A 26,022-nucleotide genomic window follows, 5' to 3' on the forward strand; every position below is an offset into this window, starting at 1 on the left:
TGAATAATTTTTTTCTTTGTCTGAGGAGTATTATCAGGTACCCCAATCCCTGCCTCTGAATTTTTAGAGTTCTTTGGTACAAAGCCGTTACTGTGATTTGGGTATTCAATTAACACTCTCATAACATCAATCGAAGATTCATGGTTCTCTCTCTCTTTCTCTCTCTCTCTCTCTCTCTCTCTCTCACCTGCCTTTGTGTTTTATCTACATCCGAGTGACTTGACACAACAGCTTGAGAGAAAGAACCTATTCCAAACCCTCACCAGGGAGTGAGAATGCTGGCGTGTGGCATCTCAGATCAAGTCTCTGGACTGAATAGGGTCAAGAGTCTCACTCCATGGTGACAGGAACATCTTCCACATCTAAAAAATATGGAACACTTCAGGAATTTGCACGTCATCTTTATGCAGAGGTCTTCCTAATCTTCTTTGTATCATTTCAGAAGTTAGCACCACGGTTCTCTTTTATATAAATGTTCAAATAGATCCTCATGCTTTTCTTCTGACAGCCTTTGGAACAAGCCAAATCAAAAGCAAGTGTGTAATACTGTAATAGAATTTTGTATATCATACTAGATCTTTATATACCTTTATGTTGCCATTATTTCTTCATTGCTATATTTCTGTGATAAAGAGATTTCAATGGCATTGCTCTTCATTGTGTAGTTTATGTCTTTGGTGCTCTGTTTAGGAAGGTTTAAAAGCTGTAAATTTATACACATATTAAACTACGGTTATTTTTATTGTTTTTATTATTTCACATTTTGAATTCAATTTATTTGGAACTGAATTTGATGAGAAAATACAATTTTATATCTGTTTTTCCCCAAACAGCCAATTGTTCTAAAACTACATATTAAAGAATTTAACCTTTATCATTTACTAAACTCCTATATATATTTGAGTCCACTTCTGATCTACTTTGTTTTTCACTGTAATAAGTTTCTATAAAAGTGGGAACATTGTCTTATAATCTCTTTGTACTTCTAGAAACTGCAGCAATGCTTAGTCCCCAATAATTATTGAATCAATGGATAAATTCTCCAATTCACTTAATCAATCCATCAGACTTGCCAAATTTACTGTATAAATATCTCTGCAGTAATTCCTCATCCTTTTTTACCCATTCTCCTTCAGGCCCTAATAATTATGGAGATGCTCCAAAACATCTTACACACAAATGGAATATGGCTCTAAAATGCAAATCTGATCAAATAACTTCCCTAATTAAAATCCGTGAAGGACTACCCATTTCATCTCATGTTCCATATCTTGGAGGATCACCAAGACCCTGAGCTCAACCAAGTGAAACTTGCCTGTAGCTTTCCAAACATGCCTGGTTGGTTTTTATTGTATTTCGTTTTGTTTTAAATCTTTGCCTTTGTAAAAGCTGCACAGCTTGGTAAGTGCTACAATAGAGGTTTGGACAAAGTGGACCAGGATAAAAAGAGGAGGTTCTTGAGAATAGAAAAGTGAGCTTTGACCAAAAACAAAGATGCAGACGTATGGAAGAGCATCGGTACTGTCCTAGGACCAAGGTCTTTGAGAATGACTAAGGGGGCCTAAGAAGGTGAAAACACCACTGGGGCCAGATCACTAATGCTTTTGCATGCCATACCATGGACTTTGAGTTTTTCCTACAGGAATGTGGAGTCAAATTTAAATGGAGGAGGTAGCTTGATTACAATTTTTATTTTGGGGAGGGAGGAAAGGTAAGTTTAACAACAGTCCACTAGAGGGATTGACAGAGAATGAATCTAAAAGCCAGAAGCCATATCTTCCATCAAATAAGTGACATATGATAAGGCCAATAGTTTTGAGACTCAGAAGAAGGGATACATATGAGGTTAATAAAGAAAATTCTATAAAAATTTGTGACTTATTAGGCAGAAGTGTGACTAAAAGGGATAACTAATGAATTATCTCCTCACCCCCACCCCCAAATCTTCCACTTACTGCCATTTCTGGCTTGACTAATTGGATAGATGGTGATGCTCTTTGCCAAGACAGGAAATTTAGGAAGAAGACTGGTTTAGGGGATGGTGAGGTAGTGGGGGAGAAAGGAGAGACAATATACTTAATATTGGACATGTGGAGAGTTTCCAGAAGGAACAAGCTGTGAAGAATGTCAAACACGTTCAACAGGGCAAATCAGATGCAGACAGAAAGTGCCCATTTGGACTTAACAGTGAGAAGGTTTGAGCATTCCTCCTAGAAGCTGAGAAGTTAAGACAGTAAAGACTGTCAATATGAACTTTTCTAGAAATGAGCTTAGCTGTGAAGGGAAACAGACAGGTAGCTCAGTGGCTATAGGAGGCACCTGCCCTACACCTTTTATTTTGCCATGGGAATCATGGGAGCTAATATTGTCTCCACTCTGGAGTGGAGGCCTGATACTGTGTCGTGGTTTCCTGGATGACCACTTGGTTCTCAAAGCCCTAACATCTTACAAGTTCCTAATCCTCCGCAGTGTCTATAATTATCCTGGTACTTGGGCAGTAGCATTCAATTACATAGTTGCTAAACTGAATACTGTGGATGGGTGACTCACAGCACTGAACTGGATTATTCAAAATGTCAGTGCCTCAATTTCCTCCTCATCAACAGCAATTACTACTGGAGTTCTTTTAATAGTAAATTGAACATGGAAACATTGTCCTTGCTGTCAAGAAATGTTCACATTCATCTACTTAATGAGAAGGCCAGTCTTCCTTCCTTCCTAGAAATATTATGAGAAGTAGCGGATATATGAGGGCGAATGCACGCATAGTGCGCTAGGACATGGCTAAGACATAAAATCTTTTTTCATATGTTATGCGCTCTGGGTAGGTACACCACGAGTCAGCTAACCACACGAGATGCTTTTAGGTCTGGCAAGTGGGATGGAAAGCTCGCTGCATCAGTCTCCTCTGTGAGTGCCTGCACGCTTTCTGGTTTCAGGCTGGAAACGTCCTGTGGTGTGTCTGGCCTGGCCAAACCCAGGAAGTACTGAACTTATTAAAATTTAAAAACAAACCAAAGATGTTTGGAACCTCCCAAAACACTCACGTTGTGTCTGAGGGTGAGGGCTTGGATTCAGTTCTCATTCGACATGAGCACCATACATCAGGAAAACACAAACAGTGCAGGGCAATTTTATGAAAGGGCTACACCCTTGCATTCAGTCTCATGACAGTCTCAAAAAGCAGCTCCTGTCCAGGGCCTAAGGGAATTTTCTGAAGCATTCCATCTTCTTTCGGTTCTTTTTTGTTAGGCTGCCATAGGAATCTGTGCTTGTGAACACACTTTTAAGCAGTTTGACATGAACGTTCTGAAACAGAGCTGCAGATACCTTGCCTTGGGCTCTACCAACCTGTGGAGACTGGCATGGTTCTGGCTCTGTATTTGGATGAATCTGGCCTATGCTGGGGCTTGAGGCAGCCCCCAGTCTACTCTATTGCTTATGAAGAGCCAGACCACCCATGGGTAATCCACAGGCATCTGTGAATGGGTAATCAGAAGTTGGCTAAATCAAGCTGATGACCAAGAATGAACCTAATGGTCAGAAATGAAGCTTCCGGAACAACATGCAAGGGTGTGTTTGCCTACAAATTATGTTTAGGTCATCAAAAAGAATTATAGAATTATCTAGAGTTGGAAGTAACCAGAACAACTATGTAGCTCCACCCCTCCATTTTTTGCATGAAGGAAGTGAGGCACGGAGATTTTTATGTGAGTTATCCAAAGTCAACAGCAGTTAGTGATGCAGCCAGAACTAAGAACCCTGAGCTGACCTTTCTCCTTTTCAGTGCTAACACACACACACACACACACACACACACACACACTGATCAAGTTATTTTTAAAATAATTTGTAGTTCATTAGAAATTTATAGAAATCAGCTCTTTAGCATATAAAAGGACATCTAGTGTATGGATGGCTTCTTTAACTTAATTCTGACACAACCACTTATATAGTTTGGAAGTTGTAGGAGGCAAAATAAATTATTTTACATAAGATTATAGAGGCCTTCTAAGGAAGAAATGGACTGAGATCTTCATCTTCTAAATTAAAAAGAATTAAATTATACTAGTTCACCTGAGGTAGCCTTGTTTAAGGAGAGGAAGGGGCACCTGGGTGGCTTAGTTGGTTAAGGCATCTGACTCTTGATTTCAGCTCAGGTCATGATCTCAGGGTCTTGAGATCAAGACCTGCATCAGGCTCTACACTCAGTTGAGTCTATTTGAGATTTCTCCCTCCTTCTTCCTCTAACTCTCCCTCCTGTGATCTCACTCTCTCTCTCTCAAATAAATAAGCAGATTTTTTTTATAAATGAGATGAAGTTATTGAAATAGAATTTACCTGAAACAGAATCTACCATGATGATGTACCAGTAGATAAGCCTGGCATCCAAGGACTGGGAAGAAAATAGTTGTCCATACCAGCATACCTGACCAAGTCATTCTAGAATCAACTTGTTTTGGGGATGTGGCTGTCCTGATGTATTCATAGAACTTAGGACAATTTTGATTCAGAATGCCCTTAGCTTAGTGTACCATATAGAAAAGAAGCCACCTTCTCAACATTGTAAGGAAGTGATACATTCTGAGCAAAGATCGATTCCAGCAGCGGTGATCTGCACACAGGACTGCTATCAAGCCACATTTTTGAGAGCAGGCACCCTGCTGTGGTTTTAGTATTCACAACTGCAACAGGTGGGTACAAGGGACTTTCTCAGTTTATAGTTGCAGGCCAAAGACTGCTGGGATTTTTAGGATTTTGGCTTTATCAATCAATGGGGACAGCAATGATGCCATGGTTATTTAGGCTATGGGGTTGGGTAGACACCTTTAGCTTGGAACATGTTGGGGTGACATCAGCATATTAAACTGAAGTTTCTAGCTATACATACTGTCTAAATATCAGAAGAGTGATTTCCTCTAGAAATAAAATATTGAGAATCATCAACATACAGGTAGCATTTTATGCCATGGTAGTAGGTGATACTGATTAGGGAAATTTATAGAATAAGAATAGGAAACAGTGTTGTCAGAGTCCTAGGGAACACTGTTATCTAAGAAACAGAGGAAGAGAGAGCATCAAAAGACACTTAAAATAAATTTAGAGAAATAGGAGAACCAGATAGAAGAGTATCTCATAAACCATGGAAGGAAAACCACTTAGAAAATCAATATTACTAAAATCACAAATAAAAGAAGATATGTTACCACTGATCAAGTAGAAATACAGAATATGATAAACAATTATATGTCAAGAAACTGGACATCTTTGATGAAATGGATAAAGTTGTAGAAAGACAAAATTATCAAAAATGATAACAAGAAATAGAAATTTGAATGGTCTATAACAAGTAAATATATATATATATATATATATATATTTTTTTTTTTACAAGTAAATATATTGTGTTAGTAATCACAGAATCTCCCATAAAGAAAAGCCCAGGAACAGATTACGTCATTGGTGAATTCTATCAAATGCTTATAGAAGAATTAATATCAACTCTTCACAAACTCTTCCAAAAAGAAGAGTCAGGTAACGCTTCCTAACTTATTCTATGGTTAGTATTATCCTGATATCAAAATGGATAGATATCACATGAAAACTATAGAACAATATCCTTTATGTATATAGATGCGAAAATCCTCAATAAGATACAAGCAAAGTGAATCCAGCAGCATAGAAAAAGGAATATATGCCCTGACCAAGTGAGTTTCAACCCAGGAATGCAAGGTTGGGTTCAACATATGAAAATCAATGAATGTAAATATTGCATATTAAGATAAACATCCAACACCATATGATATCTCAATAGATACAGAAAAAACATTTGACAAAATCTAGCACACTTTGGATTTATGACAAAAATATACAACAATGAATCACTAAATTCTACCCCTAAAACTTATAACACAGTATATGCTAACTACTTTGAATTTAAATAACAATTTTTTTTTTTTTTTAAAGAAAGTCAAGAAGAAAAATACAAAACAAACCGGGCATAGAAGGAAATTTCCTCACCCTGACAAAGGACATCTTTGAAAACATCAGAACTGGGCAGCCCCAGTGGCCAGCGGTTTAGCGCCGCCTTCAGCCTGGGGTGTGATCTTGGAGACCTGGGATAGAGTCTCACGTCGGGCTCCCCGCATGGAGCCTGCTTCTCCTTCTGCCTGTGTCTCTGCGTCTCTCTCTCTCTCTCTCTCTGTCATGAATATATAAATAAAATCTTAAAAAAAAAAAAAGAAAGAAAAACTCACAACTAACATCATAGTTAGTAGTGGAGATTGAAAGTTTTCCCCTAACAGGAATAAGACAAGGTTGTCTATTCTTAACCACTTCTTTTCAACCTTGTAATGGAGGTTCTAGCCAAGGCAGTTAGGCAGTAAAAAGAAATAAAAGGCATTAGGATCAGAAAAGAAGAAGTAAAACTATATCTATTTGAGGATGACATGATAATATATATCCTGAAGAAACCACAGAAAAACTATTATACCTAGTAAGTCCAGCATGTGTTGGATATGAGATCAACACATAAAAAAAATAATTTGTATCTTTATACACTAGCAATAAATAATCTAAAATGAAATTAAGAAAACAAGTTCATTTACAGTAATATAAAAAATAATATAATACTTAGGAATAAATTTAACTAAGACGTATAAGACTTGTATATTGAAAACTACAAAATATTGTTGAAGGAAATTAATTAAGACCTAAGTAAATGGGAAGACTTTCATGCTTGTGAATTGGAAGACTTTGTTAAGATGTCAGTACTCCCCAAATTTATCTGTAGATTCAGCACAATCCCTATCAAGATTTCAACTGCTGTTTTTTTTACAGAAATGGACAAATTCATCTTAAAATTGATATGAAATTGGAATGCGCCCAGAGTAGCCAAACTATTGTATAAAATAAAAACTAACACACACTTCCCAATTTCAAAATCTACTAAAAAGCTATGGTAATCAAGAGAATGTTGTGCTAGTGTACTGACAGACATATACATCAATGAAAGAGAATTGAGAGTCCAAAAATAAACCATTAATCTGTGGTCACCAGATTTTTACGAGTATGCCAAGAGCACTCAATGGTGAAAGAATAATCTTTTCAACAAAATGTTGAAGGTACAAGTGGTTATTCACATGCAGAAACATAACTGGAGCTCATACTTCATACTTTACATAAAAATTAATAAAGCGGCCAAAGGCCCAAATGTAGTGATAAAACTTTTATAATAAAACATGAGAGTGAATCTTCATGACCTTGGATTAAGCAATGGTTTCTTATATATAAAATCAAAAGCATAAGGAGCCAGAGGGGAAAAAATAGGTAAATTTAACTTTATCCAAATTAAAAACTTTTGTGCTCAAATAATGCTCTTAAGAAAGTGAAGAGACAATCCACATTATGGGAAAAAGTATTTCCAAATTGTATATATATATTGTGTATATATATATATAAAAGTATTTCCAAATTGTATGTATATATATATATATTCCAATTGTATGTATATATATTTCCAATTGTATATACACACACACTTACAAACGTATATATTTGAAAATATTTGAAAATCATATATATGTACTATATTATACATATATTTAGTAGTATATGTAAATATATACATGTATATGTATATATACTATATATACTATATATATACACACAATATGTATATAGTACTCTTACAAAATATAAAAAGTATTCTTAGAACTCAACAATAACAGGACAAATAACTCAATCAAAAATGGACAAAGAATTGAATAGACATTTGCCCAAAGATGTTCCAATGGCCAAAAAGCATTTGAAAAGATGACCACCATTATTAGTTATTAGTGAAATGCAAATCAAAACCAAAACTACTTCTCACTCACTAGAATGGTCATATTTTAACAAAAGAAACAAACAAAAATATACAATTTGTTGGGAAGAATTCAGAGAAATTGGTAGCCTAATATATTGTCAATGGAAATGAAAAATGATTCAGCTGCTGTGGAAAACAATTTAGCAATTCCTAAAAAAGATAAACCTAGAGTTACCATATGACTAAAATATTTTATTTCTAGCTATATATGCAGAAGAAATGAAAACATATATTCATACAAAAACTTGTACTTAAATATTTTTAGCAGCATTATTCATAACAGTCCAAATGTGGAAACAACCCACATGTTCATCAACTGATGAATGGATAGACAAATGTGATATTTGCATAAATTATTCAATCATAAAGAGGAATAAAGCACTACATCCTACAGAATGGATAGAGCTCGAAAACATCCTCCATGAAAAAAAGCCAATCACAAAAGCCCATATGATTCCATTTATATAAAAGACCCATAATAGGTAAATCCATAGAGAAAGAAAGTAGATTAGTGGTTGCCAGGGAATGGGAGAGGAGAGAATAGGGAATGACCACTAATTGGTATGGGATTTCTTATTTGGAATGAGGTAAATATTCTGGAATTAGATAGTAGTAATGTTATCCAACCTTGTGAACATACTAAAAACAACTGAGCCTTACAATTTAAAACTGTGAATTTTACTATGTAAATGATATCTCAATAAAAATTGCATTTCTCTGATGACTAATGATGTTGAACATCTTTTCATTGTGTTTGTTTGCCTCAAGTATACCTTCTTTGATGAAGTGCTTGTTCAAATCTTTTGACCAGCTTTTACTGGATTATTGGTCCTCTAATTGAGTTGTGTTATGTGTTTGGAATTTTGAAGTTCTTAACAGATGCATGTTTTAGAATTTTTTCTTCCCAGTTCCTGTCTCCTACTATTAATCATCATGTACTCACTTACTCCATTAAGAGAGATTCTTTATCTTTTGTGTTGACTCCATTTTTCTCATGCATGTATGGTAGAGATTCCATGCAAGAGAGATTGTGAGTGACTGCTAAGCCCCTTTATGCTTGAGACCCCCAGATATTACAAACAAATATGCTGGCCCATATTTAGTTTGTCTTTACAAGTGTGTTAAAATTTTAGCAGAATTTTTCTTACCAATTTGGATGATGACCATTTCTTCCATTCTTTGCCAAAAGGGAGTTTGGTTATTCTATTTCTCCTTAGTAGTACTTAGTCACTCTAGAATTCAGATCTGTTGCCCTCTGATGGGCTGAAGAAAATATATTATTCAAGTATTTTATTTTTATTTATTTTGTAAATTATCCCAGATTTTCCAAATGTTAGTGAAGTGACGTTCACCTGGGACTTTCTATATCATATACAGAAACATAACCTTCCATTTCTCCTTATGTTAATTTCAGTAATTTATCTCTTTCAAACTGTCCATTTCAGCTGTTTTCAAGTTTAAAATATTTTTAATGCCTTCTGTCTGTATGTAGTGATTCATTTCTGATTCTAGTAATTTCTGATTCTCTGCACTTTTTGATCAGCCTACTTACATGATTACCGATTTTGATGATATTGTAAAAGAGCAATCTTTCATTTTTATTGTTTTTCATCTCTTGTGCTCTTTATATTAATTGACGTTATGCTTATATATTCATATACTGAATGTGTGTTTATTATGCCCTTCCTTCTAATTTGTAGTTGTTTTATTTCTAGTTTCTTGGACTGTTAATATAGAATTTTCCTCTTTTCTAAAATGAATATTTCAAATTATAAATTTTCCCCTAAATATTTTTATATGTATTGTGTAATTTTCATTCAATCAAGGTATTTTCTAACTGTTTTGTGTTTTCTTCTTTGATCCATGAGTAACTAATAGAGAAGTGTTTTTATATTTCAAAATATTTGAAGTTATTTCAGATATTGTTATGTTATTTATTTCTAATGGAATTCCATAGAGATGAGAGAACAAACTATCTGATTTCAATTCTTTTAAATTAATTAATATTTGCTTTAAAGTCCAGTATATGGATTATTTTGGTGAAAAAATCCATGTGTGCTTCAAAAGGATGTGTATTTTGTAGCTACTGGATATAGTTTCCAGAAATATCAATTAGGAAAAGATATTGATAACATTGTTCAACGCTTCTAAATTATGATTTTATTCCTAGTTTCTCTACCAGTACCTACAAGGAGACCATTTTTCACCCTTTGGTTCTCAGTTCTTGCTTTATCTATAAAGATTTATAACTTTATATATATATAAATATATATATATTTATTTATTTATTTATTTATATAACTAACACGTATTATGTCCTCTGAATTAATTGACCTCTTTATAATGAAAAAGTGTTCCTCTTGATTCTTAGTAATATTCTTTGTTCTCAATGCTAATTTTTCTGATGTTAATATGGCCATTTCAGCTTCTTATAATTGGTGTTTTCATGGTATGTAATTTTCCTCTTTCCTTCTAACTTATCAATGTCTTTATATTTAAAGTGGGTTTTTTTTATAGGCAATGCATAATTAGATCCTGATTTTCTAATCAGTTTCATGATATCTGACCTCTAATAAGAGTTTTTATGGTTTATATTTAATGTAATTATTAATATGATCAGTTTTAATTCTATCATCTTGCTAGTTAATTTCCGTTTGTTCTTTGTCTTTTCCCCTTTCTTCTTCTTCCTTCTTTTGAATTTATTGGCTAATCTTTATTCTTCTACTTTACGTTCATAATTGATATATCATCTATACATCTTTTTGTTGTTACTGATTCCTGCATGGCTTGAAAAAAAATGAGTCTTTAAAACATTTCAATCTGCTATCAACTAGTACTGTTCCACTTCATCTACAATGTGACAATCTTTAGCCCTATATTTATATTTATTTCCTTCCCATCCTTTGTACTAATTTTTGACAAAATTTACTGTTACCTGTAAATGTCACAATTCATTGTTTGTTTGCTTTTAAGATTTCATTTATTTATTCATGAGAAACACAGAGAGACAGAGACACAGGCAGAGGGAGAAGCAGGCTTCCTGCAGGGAACCCAATGTAGGACTCGGTCCCAGGACCCGAGTCAAAGAGATCACGACCTGAGTCAAAGGCAGACGTTCAACCATTGAGCCACCCAAGCATCCCCAGTTCACTGTTAATATTTTTGCTTTAGTCAGTTATATTCTAGAGAAAGTTTTAAATGAGATAAAATATACTTTAAGATTTTTATTTATTAATTCATGAGAGACACACAGAGAGAAAGAGAGAGAGACCAAGGCAGAGATACAGGCAGAGGGAGAAGCAAGCTCCATGCAGGGAGCCTGACATGGGACTAGATTCCGGGTCTCCAGGATCATGCCCTAGGCCGAAGGCAGGCGCTAAACTGCTGAGCCACGCAGGGATCCCTGATAAAATATTTTTTTATATTTACCCACTTATTTACTAATTCCACCATTGTTTTTTGTATATAAATTTCCAGTTAGTACCATTTTCCTCCTACCTGAAATATTTCATTTAATATTTTTTATAGTGTGACTCTACTGGGGATGATATTCCCAACTTGTTAAAATCTGCCAAATTATTTATTTTGCCTCTAATTATTAAAGTATATTGTTATTGGCTGTAGAAAGATAGGTTAACTCTTTTTTTGTAATTTTAAAGATTTCATTCCACTGTCTTCTGTTTTGCATAGTTTCAGGCAAGAAATGTGTTACAGTTCTTTTTTTTTTTAAGATTTTATTTATATATTCATGAAAGACACACAGAGAGAAGCAGAGACATAGACAGAGGGAGAAGCAGGCTCCCCATGGAGCGTGATGCAGGACTTGATCCCAGGATTCTGGGATCACGACCTGAGCCAAAGGCAGATGCTCAACCACTGAGCCACCCAGGTGCCCCTGTGCTATAATTCTTATTCTTACTTTCCTGTATATAATGTCTCCTCTGGTGGCTTTTATTTTTTTTCTTTAATTAGCAGTTTTCAAAATTCTCTATTTATCCTGCTTGGGTTCGTTGAGAATCTAAGATCTGTAAGTTTATAGCTTTCATTAAATTTGGAAAATTTTTACCTGTTGCATCTTCAAATACTTTTTCTCTCTTCTCTCGTCTGGGCTTCTACTTACACGTAATGTCTCCAACAGTTCACAGAGGCTCTATTACAATTTTTAGTCTTTTTTTCCTCTTTGCTTTATCATGGATAATTTTGACTGCTATATTTTCAAGTTCACTGACCATTTCTTTCACAATTTCTAACTTGCTTTTAATCTCTTAAAGTGAATTTTTAATTTGAGATATTGTATTTTTCATCCTTAGAAGGTCCGTTTGGAACTTCTTTTTTGAGAGAGAGAGAGAGAGAGAATGAGCACAGGCATGCCTGGGGGAAAGGGGGAAGGGGTGAGGGAGAGGAGAGAGAGAAACTTAAGCACATTCCATGCTCAGCACAGAGTCCAAGATGGGACTCAATGTCACAACCCTGAAATCATGACTTGAGCCCAAACCGAATATTGGTTACTTAATTGATTGAACCACCCAGGTGCCTTTCCATTTGGAAATTTAAAAAACATCTTCCATTTTTCTATTCATTATGCATATGCTTTCTTTTTAAATACTTGAACATTTTGTTTTTTATTTTAATTATTTAAAAGATTTTATTTATTTATTTCAGAGAGAGAGTGAGACCAAGAGAGAGAGAGAAAGAGAGCACAAGATGGGGAACGGAGGGAGGAAGGAGAGTAGACTCCCTGCTGAGCAGGGAGCCAGATACAGGGCTTGATCCCAGAACTCTGGGACCATGACTTGAGCTGAAGGCAGATGCTCAACAGGCTGAGCCACTGAGGCGCCCCAATTCTTGAACATTTTAAAAATATATCTATTAAGTGCTTTAAACTTCTGTTAATTCCATCATCTCTGTCATTTCTGGATGTTTTTTTATTGGCTGGTAATGTGTTACATTATTTCTAGTTTTTCCTGTTAATGTGTCACATTTTCTGCTTCTTTATATGTGTAGAAATTTTTATGGATTGTGTTTTCATGTTCTCAAGTTCTAGATTTTATTGTATTCCTCAAAGACTGTTGGCTTTTGTTCTAACAGATAGTAAATTACTGTTACCAATTTATCATTTGGAGGCTTGTTTTCAAGCTTTTTAAAAAAGAGAATCTAGAGTAGCTTTAAACTAATGGAAGTTTAGTTCTGCTACTAAGGTGTGATTTTTCTGGTTCAGGTATTTAACAAGGATGCTCTACTCCGGGTGGTTAGAACTTGAAGGTCTCCCAGATCTGTGAGAGCTCTAGGAACTACTTATGACTCCACAATCTTTTTTTTTTTTTTTTTTTTTGCCTAGCCTCATAGGATTTTATCCTATGTATATGCATAATATTCAGCTGCCATCTAAAAGAGAATCTTTATGCTGATCTTTGGAGCTTTCTCTCTATGGATCTCCCTTTTCTTGGATAGTCTTCCCTAAAAATTCCAGGCATGCTTTCCTGAGCTCTATCTTGCTAATTCAGCAAGTCTGTATGCTTTATTTGGAATAGCTCCATCTGGTCCCTACCTCTATAAAGGCCCAGGAAAGCCTGTGAATACAGAACCAGAGCAATTGCAGGGCTCCACTCATTCATTTTTCTTCTCTCAGTGATCAGAGCCTTCTGTTTTCTGTTATCCAATGTATGAAAACCATTGCCGCGCATATTTTTTTAGCTTTTTTGTTGTATACCGTAGAATGACAATATCCCAATTATTCAACTATAGCAGGAACTCAGTAATTAAATTTTAAAGTTGTCTTTTGATTATAAATCATAAAGCATACTGCTACAAGACAATATTCCGTAAGTCTCTGATACTTTTGTATGTTTTGTGAGCAAGGCATGGATTACCTTTTATTCTTCCCACTATGTTTTTTTTTTTTTTAAGATTTTATTTATTTGTTCATGAAAGACACACAGAGAGAGGCAGAGACATAGGCAGAGGGAGAAGCAGACTCCAAGCAGGGAGCCTGATGTGGGATTCGATCCTGGGACTTCAGGATCATGCTCTGAGCCAAAGGCAGACACTCAACCGTTGAGCCACCCGGGCGTCCCTCTTCCTACTATATTTTTAAGGGTGTTTGTATAGCAGTCTTGAGAGGTGGAGTTAAGGTCCTTCAGAATTAAGGGTAGGTTTCTTACAACTTTGGGAAAAAGCTCCCTATAGAACAAATGGCAGACATACTTACTTGCCTTTAAAAAGAACTGGTTCCCCCCCTGTAAAGCAACTCACTGTATTTACAGACATTTTCTGGATTTCTTCACTGTGGGAATTGGTACTTGAAGAACTGATATCAAAATGTTGATAATCTGTCCACTGCCATTGCTATCAGTAATAAATTGTCTTTTGTTTCTGATCCAGGGGTATTATGTTTACCATGAGCATCCATGAAACTGTGACAGGCTAAATTATTAGCTTGCAAGTAGGGTAAAGTCTCAGACCCTTCCTAATTTTTAATACACACTTTCTGAATATACCATTTATATTGAAGGGGATAAAAATAAAATATGTGACAACTTATAATAGCTAATATTTGTCTAGGGAATACTTGCAAAAGTTGCCTTTACATAAAATCATTCAAAAACTGAGCAAAGTTAAGTTTTGTTTTCTCATTTTTCACACGAGCAACCGAGGTTCAGAGAGGATGTGATTTGGGCAGAGCCAAATGGGTAGTTAAGAGCAAGCCAACATTCCATTTTAAGCTTTTCTGTTCCCCTTCCGATGTCTTGAAAGCTCCTCACATGCACAATTACAATATTAACATAAAAAAGCATATAATTGAGGTTTACATTATGTGGTAAGCTAAAATAACTATAGAAATTCAGAAGAAATGAAGTATAGTGCCAGCTATATTTCTGTGAAAAGACTGACCGGAGGAAGAGGGACCAAGTGACCTAAGCTAGTGCTCACAGCTGAACACGCCTCGGCGTTCTTGGGAGGGTTTCTATAAATCCTGCAGTCTGCAATGGAGCTGTGCTATTTCCTGCCTTGCAAGTGAGGATATAAATGAGAGCATATACACGAAACATTTTGAGTGCTAATTCCTTTCCCTGCATATACACCATACACAACTCTCACTTACCCACTGAGCTGCTCATGATTGGATTGCAAGCTGACAAGAAGGGGTTTTAGTGGTTATGGGCAGGGTGGGATGTACCTTGGTCTCCACAGGTACTGGTAGGGTTGTGGGATGTTTTCTGGCAAATGATTTGACAAAATTTGTTTTTTAATTCTTACTCTGAAAAGTAAATAAGTTAAAATACTCATTACCAAGTAAGTACTTACTTGTACTTTAATAACCCATTTATAAAATCTTAATAAGGCATTTAAAAGTCCTTGTGCATACCAGAATGTTGAAAATAAAACCTTCTCTCTTAAATTCTCTGCCCTCCCAAATCCTAAATCTAACATGACAGGACCCAAGAAGGAACACAGGAGCCAATAGGTCCTATTGGTCATTGGTGTCAGAGGGGTATAGAAATTGACCAATAGCAAATGTCCTTTGAACATGTTCAAAAATCAGTCTTAACACCATTTTTTAAAAATTTTAAAATTTATTTTAGATAGATAGATAGAGAGAGTGAGTTCAGAGAGGGGCAGAAGGAGAGGGAGAGAGAGAGAAAGAATCTCAAGCAGACTTCCTGCTGAGCACAGAGCCTGATGCAGGGGTCGATCTCAGGACCCTGAGATCATGACCTGAGCCAAAATCAAGGGTCAGACGCTTAACTGACTGAGCCACCGAGGTGCCCCAAAAATCAGCCTTAAATTGCTATTTTAAATCTAACTTTTTCCTCCAGAGGGCCAAGTGGAAAAGAGGGGAACAATATGATCAATCTTCCAAGTTCTAATGGGAACATTAATAACTTACATAAACAGCAAATATGACTAGCAGAGAAAAATGGATATTATCTTGAACGGGATTCTATAACCAGAAGCTTCTTATATTTGGCCTTGAATCTCTGGAAATCTGCTACGGAGAAACAAATTGGGTTCTTTTACAAGTTAAAAAAAATGACACCTTAAATACTTTTTCGCAACTGAGGGGTATTTCGCAGCTACAGAAGATGTGAAGGCAAGATATAGAATATGTCTCCAAAATTCAGGGAGAAAGGAAAATGGCAGAAGCCGAGAATTTTGCAATGGCAAGAAATGCATTTGAATAAGTGTGTGGAGTCAGGGCTTAATAAGGAGGTAAGTGAAGTGGACATAACAGAATGCAAAAGGAGAGCTAGTATTTACTGCCAGATGAGGTACAAAGAGCCATTCCTGAGGACATGGAGTTGTAGGAAATCTGAAGCTGGAGTCACATTGGAGCGCTCAAGGTCAAGATCTTAAAGACTTTCTATCACTCTCATGGAAATGATCCTTCAGAGAGTACAGATAGCAGAAGGAGGTAAGATAAGCATGATTGCATTTGGAAGTAAAGCAATAATATTAAGACAGTGCCATAGAGGTTTGAGATTACAATATATTAAATTGTATTCTATTCTATTTTTTTTAAAAAACTAGCACATTATAAAATTTTCCTAAAATTTAAACAATGAAGTCATAAACCAAAAAAGTAAACTATCTAACCACAAAATGAGATAGATCGAATTTCATTTCACCCATGAGAATAGTTGATGGGTCTAAATGTAGTCAGTAGGCACTAGACTACAGCCATTTTTAGGAAAATATTGTGACAAAATATTTAGAAAAGGAAAGTGTGAGCCTGAGGACACGGATTAGATATTCCCTACAATGGGAAAACAAACCACTCTGTCCAAGAAGTCAACTAGACCTAGTTGAGAAAAACAGGAGAAAGAATAATGTAGAGGCCAGAGTGGTGGGTAACTGGAACCTCAGTTGGTGAAAGAGGCCAAGAGGGCTTTTGAAGAACGAGGCAGTCTAATATACAGTTCGAAATTAACTGTGGGATGATTCCATATCCTTTTACTGTTGCCATTAGACCTCTAGTTAACGCACACAGCTGTGGCACGAGAGTGGTCTTCAGAGGAAAGGGAACCAAGGGAGAGGGGCTCTGCAGGGAGAACTGCCCAGCTGCCAGAGACAGATTGGACAACCCTGGCACATGGCAGAAACCAGAGCCAGATGAGTCAGCTGTAGCTAAAAGAAACCAAACACCTACAAATTAAAGGAATTTGGGGGAAGGCATTGGACTTCTTAAGGGCAAGGTGACCCAAGCTGACATCTGAGTAACATGGATAAGAAAGGACTCTTTTTAAACATTGTCTAATTTGTATCTTGAAATGGCAAGGCCCTGATTGTCCTGCGGAAAAAGTTTAGATATATGTAGTTTGGCAAATTTTAAAGCAAAGTGTACCAATTAACTGTTCATGTGGGCTTTAAGAGTTTTACTGGATCAAGATTTGTAGGAATATCAAATAGCAGTATATATTTTCAATCAAAAAAATAACTTCAGGGGCACCTGAGTGGCTCAGCCAATTAAGTGTCAGCTCTTGCTTTCAGCTCAGGTCATGAGCTCGGGGTCCTGGGATCGAGTCCTGCATCCAGCTCTGAGCTCAGTGGGGATTCTGCTTGAGGATTTCTCTCCTTCTCCCTCTGCCCCTCCCCCCTCAAGTAAATAAATAAATCTCTTTTTTTTTTAAGATTTTATTGATTTATTCATGAGAGACATAGATAGAGAGAGAGGCAGAGACACAGGCAGAGGGAGAAGCAGGCTCCACGCAGGGAGCTGGACGTGGGACTCGACCCTGAGTCTCTAGGATCAGGCCCTGGGCCAAAGGCAGGCTCTATACCACTGAGCCACCCAGGGTTCCCTCTACTAGTATTTTTAAACAATAATAATGCTGAGTGATTAACAAGTACCAGTTTCTTTTTTAATGACAGGCTTTATTATGTGACTAGTTGGGCTGAGTAGAACAGAGGCCCAAATAAACACAGCTTGAAGAAGATCAGAGGTTCTCTTTTCCTATATAAATGCAAACATATGAGGCAGCTCTGCTCTGCAATGGTGTCAGGATCCAGGCTTCTTCTGATTTATTGCTCCACTATTTCTGGGGTATCTCCCTTTCTGCAACAACCAAATGGCTCACCAGCAGGTCTTCATTATGCCAGCAGGAAGGGGAGAAATGAAACTAAAAGGGGGGCATCATTCAAGAAAACATCCTTGATGTTAGACATATCTGTTTCTTGTCTACGCTGCTAGCTAATCTTAGACTCAGGGCCACACCAGTTGCTGAAGAACTGCGACAATGGCCACTTTCACAGGTGATGAGGAGCCTAACTGAAAGAGGAATTTCTGTTGCTCTGCACAAGAAGCAATATGGGGGACTACTAGCCATCTCTGACTCCCTCACTAGACTGGGGGGTTCCACAATGGGGAAATAGAGAATTTCCATACCCTCTGCCTCTGAGTAAAAGTACACTTGTTTGGAAATGGATGAAATTGAGGCCACTTGTGGGTATTCTTTAATAACCATCACAAAAGTCACCACAAAATCTTCCCAGCCACCGCAAAATCTTTCTATTTGCTTACCAAGTTGGAAAGTGGAGTACGTCCCATGGAAAGCCAACTCACGTCAGAAATGTCTAAAATGAATTTTGAAGGGTGGCAGTACTTGTTGAGCTCTCCACATGGCATGGCCTTATTCCTTGCTCTGTAAGTGATCAAACTGTGGCTGACAATAGCTACATCCTCAAAAGCCTGGTGTAAGGAAATTTAAATGCCAATTTGCTAAGTTAGAGTAAAACTCACAAATCTTGAAGGTGAAGTCTGGGTGCTGCTCCAGTATTCTCTCCCAATCACTGCGTGCTGACTTGTAACTGAGTTTTAAAAGTCCTACAGTTTTTATCTTTAACAGAAGCTTCTTTCTTGTAGACACTCCTCACTCTTGTCGAGATCCATATTATTAGTTCCATGTACTGCACTTAAATATTGAGCCATCGCACAGTGTCTGTGTTGTCATTAATTATGAGCATGTCTTACATTTTTTTTTAGATGGTAAGCTTGCAAGTCTCTTCAAAGTAGGGGTATTCATCTTTGTGACCCCACTGAATAAAACACGATGCTTTGTGCACACAAGGGGATGAATAATTTACAGGGCAAATTAAGCAAAAGAGCGACACAGATTCCTATATGGAGAGTATTTGCTGTGAGGATGGAGGTGTTCTGTATCTTCTCTAATTTGGTAGTCACTGAGGTACAAGCTATTGAGCACTTGACTTACGGCTAATGTGACTGAGGAATTGAATGCCTAATTTTAGTTAGCTTTAATCACTTTCAATTTAAACATAACTAGCTGCATGTGGCTAGTGGCTACTTCGTTAGGGCCAACAGAATATCCAGCAAAAATCTCCACCTTCTTCATTTTTTAAGTCATGTTTTTCTTTCTACTCAAAAATAAGTAGTGTTCTCAGGAAAAACTTTGTTCTGGATGCCAGGCTTGGCTTTGGGTTCCAGGCTCTGTGCTGAGAGCTCTGCTTTTATCAATGATTCATACCTCACAAAAACCCTGTGTGGCAGATTTTGTCATTCTCCACATTTGACCAAAGCAAGGAGATGTGAAGACTATTGATCCTGGTCATCATTTAGCTGGAGCTGCTTCCCAAAAATTGAATGGATTAAGAAGTGGGTGAATGAATGGGTTAAGATTAGTGTCTCAGACATTGTGCCAGGGCTAAGTGAATACACACTTTCCTGTAATCAGGGTCCTTGGCCTGGATGAGAAGATGAATTCTAGAACTCCCATATGCCTAAACACAGAATGTGAGTTACAGCCCAGCCTCTGACTCTTTCCACACTGCAGATCTAAGTGCCCTTGCTTCACTTGGAGAGCACTTTGCAAACACATTTTTAGATGAAGGAGGAAGCTGGAGCACGAATGTTTCCTACATTCAGGTCCTAAAGAACAGCAATTAGAAAACAGTCTCCCCCCCCGCCACCCCCGGGAACTAAACTGACTGGCACAAAAATGTTTGCTCAAGGAGGGCAAACTTCCACAGACAAAAAAGATTATATGCTTTTTATATGGCTTTTTTTTTTTGATGGAAAAAGGATCTGGAGCAGGGAGAAGGGGGCTCAGAAGGACCTTTTTTCTTAATATATAAAATGTTCTTAGGGTTTCTGTTTGGGCCTTGTGTTTGTTTATTTGCTTTTTGTTTCTTAAAGTCATAATCCAGTGTCTAACTAAGGTCTCACAGACTAATTTCAGTAAAGACCAGAAAGAAGCATTCCTTCCACCTGCACACAGTAAGGCTTGCTTTAAGGTTGGTGCTTAAAGAAGACATTAGATCATGCTGTTTGGGAGAATAGGACTAGAAATTCATAACACAAATGGCTCGTTATGTAGGATACACAATGGAGCAAAAATATCTACCCCAACTGGGTCATGCATGATCTTTTGAGGTTAACAAAAGGCATGTCATGGTAGGAATGATGGAAATTTGCAAGAATCAAGTCCTTGTAGCCAATCTTGTCATTCTCCCTGCTTCTATTTCCCCTAGAACTGGCTCATCATTACTAGAACAAAATATACCACAGAATGAAGTTATGTTCCAAAAACTAAGAAAAAGTATTGCCTTGAGCGTTCTCTATACAGGGATATTATTTTCCTTTGTGATATTAAACATGTATGTAGTTAAGTCAGCCTAGCAATTAGTTGGATTGATGCAAGTGTTTATCCTGTTCTTGTTAAAAGATGACTCTGTGATTTGGTTTAAGTGTGTCTGTATAAAAAATACGTTTTCATCTCTAACTGTTGATATATATTTGGATAGGCTGCTGTAAGCATCCACTACACTCAGTGACTTCCACTGTGATGTTACTTACTTTTGCATATTGCGCAACAAGCAGGTGGTGATGGTAATAATATTCTTGAAAGAAGACCTATATTCTCATGGCAACAATTTGCAATAGTGCTGTAGGGGTAAACAGGGAAGCCAAGATGGGAATTACTGTTAACAGTTGGGTTTGCACACCTGTATTAATGACACCCACCTACAGAGGGAAAAAAAGCGAGGGGGGACATTCCTGTAGGCTCCTGGCAATTTGTAAACATACGTACAACAACTGCCTACTGAGACCCTACTATGTGCATGTGTGCAAATCAATGAAAGCATCAGGCTCTATCAGAGGGAAGAAGATATGATTTGATATCTACTATAGTAAACATCTGCTATTTTTGCCCAGAATCCAATGTCTGTTTGGATACAACATTCTGATTTTGCTTATGGGAAATCCCAACATAGTCAGGGTACATGTATATGTGCTAGTACCCCTGGCTCCCAAGTTTGGTTTCTTGACCCAAGGCTGGCTAACGAGTCAGAGTGCTTAGTTCACTGTGGGCATATGACCAAACCCTGGGCCAATGAAGAGCCAAATTGTTGTGGAGCCAGTGAAGAAGAGGCACTTAATTTCACAGGAGGTTACAAAACTGGGATTTATCTCTAGATGTCTTGCCACAGCATGAAAAGCACTTACCTAAGAATAAAGCCAATAGAAAGAGAAACAGCTGGGAGAAAGAGACCTATATTCATTGAAGGTCTAGATTCATCTGTGCTAGAAGTTCAGCTTCTTGAATTTCCCAGTTACTGGGGGAATATGTCCCAAGACTTCCTCCAGTGGATGCCTGAAACCACAGATAGTACTGAACCCTATATATACTATGTTTCTTCCTATACATACCTATGATAAAGTTTAATTTGCAAATTTGGCACAGTGAGAGATTAACAAGAATAACCAATAATAAAATAGAACAATTATAACAATATACTATAGTCAGTTATGTGAATGTGATCTCTCTCTCTCTCAAAAATCTATACACTCTACTCTTCTTATGATGAGGTGAAGTGATGTGAATGACATAGGCATTGTGACATAGCATTAGGCTACTCTTGCCCTTCTGGAGGTCAAGATCTGTTAGAAGGAGGATAATCTGCTTCGGGACCGCGATGGACCACAGGTAACCGAAATTGCAAAAAGCAAAATCTCAGGTAAAGGGAAATTACTGTATCATTGGTGTTCTGTTGAGTGGTTGCACTGTAATTTGATTACCACATTCACACAGTTTTAGACATTTAGATTGCTTTAGGTGCTCTCATCACCAAATAATAGGGTAACTATGTGAGGACCTAATATGTTAATTAGCTTGACTGTCTAACTATTTTACTAGGCTTCTATATATCAAGTCATCATGTTTACTTTAAGTATATATAAATGTTATATTAAAAAATAAAAACAAATAAGACAAATAATACCAATCCAAAAATGTATTTTAATTTATGTAATACACAAAATTGTTTGCCTTAAAAATAAATAAATGCCTACACAGTTATAAGAAGGCAAACCTAACAGGACGATAAAAATGATGAAGGTGTGTTTCTAGGCATTAACCTTGCCTGTGGTTCACAGTGGTTTGAGGTATGTTTGGAAATTAATGATAACTTTTATTTTAGTGACAAAATAAGTGCTAAGGGGAATTTAAGTCTACTTTAAATGAGGCTATGAAAAAGAAACATTCTTTTAAAAAGAAATGTGATAGCCCTCAGGTAACATAAGCATTCAAATTTGTAAGTGAACTGCTCCCTGTTGACACATATAATGGCTTTCCATGTGATATCCAACAAATACTTGTACATTTACAGCTCTTTTGATCCCAAAGATTCAATGAAGAAATCTCCTTTAAAATATAATTAGATTAAAATAGATGTGGCAAAGAAAACCAAAATTGCATATCTTGCCATTAAGCCCAGTTACCATGTCAAATCTATAGATTGCCCTACAAGCAAAATCTCCATCTTGAGAATTTTATTTTGTTCAAACAAAAAGTGAAATAATTTTGTATGTTATAGAAAGCTCAAACAATTTGGCAAGGATTGGGAAAAATTCCATGTTTTACTATTTTATCAGATTCATTTTACCCAAATATAAAAGAACCATTTTTCTTACTTTGGCAAGATATTTCCATAAAAGTCCTGGAATTAATGCGATGGCCTGCCAGGTGAAAGACTTTGTTTTCCTCCATTCTGAGAATCAGCAGACCTGTTGATAAGATCATTATCATATCCACTAAAAATGCTGAGTCCAAAAAAAGCAAAAAGCTCTGTTTTTACGAACTGGCAAGTTGTGATTGTACGTTAGTGGAAACTAGATAGTATATATTTCTAAAATTGTGCTAATCTAATTGTATTTGATATTTTACTAGATGAGAAAAATATTCAAACACAAGTGTATGAGAAGAAATATAAAAATTATTTTTAAAATTTTATTCAAACAAAATACAGGTAACTTTTGTTTCTAAGCATATATTTTTGAGAAACTTGACCACTGCTAATAATAATAATAAAAGTAATAATAATAAACTGGTTGTTATAAGCTTATTATTATATATATTTTTTGCAGTTGGAAACTTTCAATTTTAAGAGTTCTTGAAGATACTATTTCAGAATTTTCCTCCCAATTTTTACCATGTTACCAATCTCTTCCGCAGAGCTATTTTCAAAGTATAATATAATATCAAAGTGGAACGTATGTACAATAACAATTCTCACCTAAATTTAGAAGAAAGAAAAAAAATTCTAAAATTTGGCAATTCAGAGTAAAAGAATTAAGGATAAATATGGCTAATAATGTACAAACAGCTATTTGAATCTGTTATAACCTATAAAGACTGTTGCTCTGGAACCAGATATTTTAGTCAATTGAAAACTTTGAAAGAATGATCTTAATTGTCCCTATCATTTATTCTAGGATTCACAAGGCAAAAAAGAAAGATTAAATGGGATACTTGGGGGATGAGGGGGAAATATTTAAAGTAAGCTTCTCATTTATTTTTCCTGCAGTTATCCTGGAGATGAGTTTGCATTTAGAGTTTTCTCTTAACAATTACTAAAAAATGATCAATGAGAAAGTGTTTATATGTCAGAGGGCTTAAAGATATTTTAATGTTTTAGCATGTATATGAGAACATCAGAACAGCCATTTATTTCTTCTGCTGCTTAAGTTCTTACAACATGAATAGTCATGATTTGACCTAATACCGAGTAAACGCAAATTACATTACGTGGGACATTTTATTAATCTTAATTGGGATCTAGGACTTGCAACTGACACCTAGGAGGAAAGGCAAAAATGAAAAAAAAAAAACCATAGAGACAATAACATAACCAGCAAAAAACAGCTATCCAATGCAATTGCTTTGTTTGTGACTCTGGGTTTTATTTACCATAACAAAAGAGACTTCTAGAAAATGAAGTGATAGGCACAAGTTAGACATACTGATTAGTGCTGCTGGTTAAGTGGAAAAGACATCAGTTTTGTAGGAAGGGAGAATGTAATCAGAGCTTGATTTTGCTCAGTAGTTGTAGCTTTTATAGCTATATCCTTATGGTTTAAAAAAGGAAAACTTTATTAAAATTTCCACATGATATTTTACTGTGAATATGAAACTCTCTCTCTTCTATCCATTTGTACTTTACTGAAACAATGAGTTTGTTGGGTCTTTTAGTCTTTTGCTTTTTTAGTAAAACAAAATTTATTAGGATGTCAAGTATTGGGTTAGAATAGAACAAACTGTATTTAAAACAAAAGAAAAAAAAATAAAGCAATCTCTTGCCAGTGTTATGATCATTTCCAATAACTTACAATTTGTAAGGATGAGAAGAGTCATTTGATAACTGTTGAAACTCTAAAATGCCTCTTATTAATCCAAAAGAATTAGAAGGCTGCCTTGAGACATTTGAAAAAAATTAACAATAACTACTTTTGAGTTTGTTAAGTTCCTCAAACAAGTCTAAAGGGAACAATATCCTATCAACATGAGCAGTGGATGAGTGAAAAAATTAAATGACTATTAAGTATTGTGTGAGCTGTTGAGATGGGACTCACATAGTGGCAGAGCTCCCACTCCGGCAGGCAACTCCCTGCGGACAAATCCCAGCCCTGCTGTCACCACCGTGTGATCCTGGGCCAGTTCTTTACCTTCCCAAGCCTCAGTTTCCTAGTTTGTCTTAGATGACAGCACGGTTATGAGAATGAATGTAAAGATGTCAATAGTGGGGACCCCTGAGACTCTGAGTGGAGTCCTGCTATTGAAAACTATTTTCATAAAAATGTGAAAACGTCATTTGCTGTACCCTCTCATTCTCTCTTGAGGGTCCACTGGAGTTTTTCCGAGGCTACATCATGTGAGATATCACAACAGATTCAATGAATGCAGAGCAGGGATGAGAATCCAGCAGCCTCTTATTAAGTCAGAGGAAAAAAGATATTTACAAAAATGGGAAGGAGTGCCTCTCCTCTCACTGAATCATTTTGTCTTCAAAAACATAGTTATTGTTCATAAGACTATGCTCTTGGTGTGAGCATGCATTGGATTTTTTAGTTATTTGTTAAATGAATTAATATAAAACATATTTAAATTTTCTCAATCTTAATTTCTAGAACAGTAATACTGTAAATATCCATAGATAGAACTCACATAATGAAAAAAGCTCTTTGAATCCTCATAAGACCATAATGGTCCTGAGACCAAAAAGTCTGAGAACTATTCATTTAAATCAGTGGCCTGACAAAAAGTTTTTTCCCCATAACTAAATTCACAAGTCAGAGAATAATTCTCTGTTAAACTATACATAGCCTAAATTTGTTTACAGAATACATAATGACTATAGCTTTTAATAAACTTTTTTTTTTAAAACAATTATATGTATGTTAGGCTCTTATCCTTATGGGGTGGAGGGGTTCTTAAAGGATATATATTTTTTAAGATTTTATTTATTTATTCATGAGAGACACAGAGAGAAAGACAGAGAGAGAAGCAGGCTCTATTCAGGGAGCTCGATGTGGGACTCGATCCCGGGTCTCCAGGATCACACCCAGGGCGGAAAGCAGGCGCTAAACCACTGAGCCACCCAGGGATCCCCTAATAAACTTTTTAATGAATTGTTGAGAGCAGTGGTTCTCAACTCTGGCTGCACATTAAAATCCTCTGTGACTTTTTATTAATAAAAATACTAATGTTTTGGGGGACTCACATCCTGTCAATAACATTTTATAAAAGCTCTTTGCCTCTATGGATTAATTTCATCATTTGGATAATAGCTTTAAGAACTACCTTACCTAAATAGTTATCACAGGCTCCAAACCAAAGTGCACCAGATTCTAGGTTCATGCC

General features: G+C 36.2%; 1 long non-coding RNA gene and 1 pseudogene across 2 annotated transcripts in view; both read right to left on the reverse strand.

Moving 5' to 3' along the window:
* Window positions 1-365: 365 nt before the first annotated feature.
* LOC140617776 (U6 spliceosomal RNA) lies at window positions 366-461 on the reverse strand (annotated as a pseudogene).
* Window positions 462-17,738: 17,277 nt separating this feature from the next.
* Window positions 17,739-26,022, reverse strand: part of LOC140617310 (uncharacterized) — a 99,019-nt gene continuing 90,735 nt past the window's right edge. For both annotated transcript variants that reach the window (XR_012017547.1, XR_012017546.1), the window contains 3 exons: window positions 22,797-22,889; window positions 21,330-21,477; window positions 17,739-20,767 (listed from right to left, as the gene is read on the reverse strand). This is a non-coding gene — a long non-coding RNA (uncharacterized lncRNA). The remainder of the gene's footprint in view (window positions 20,768-21,329; window positions 21,478-22,796; window positions 22,890-26,022) is intronic.

Source organism: Canis lupus, chromosome 25 (genome assembly GCF_048164855.1).
Source record: "Canis lupus baileyi chromosome 25, mCanLup2.hap1, whole genome shotgun sequence".
Classification (NCBI taxonomy): domain Eukaryota; kingdom Metazoa; phylum Chordata; class Mammalia; order Carnivora; family Canidae; genus Canis; species Canis lupus.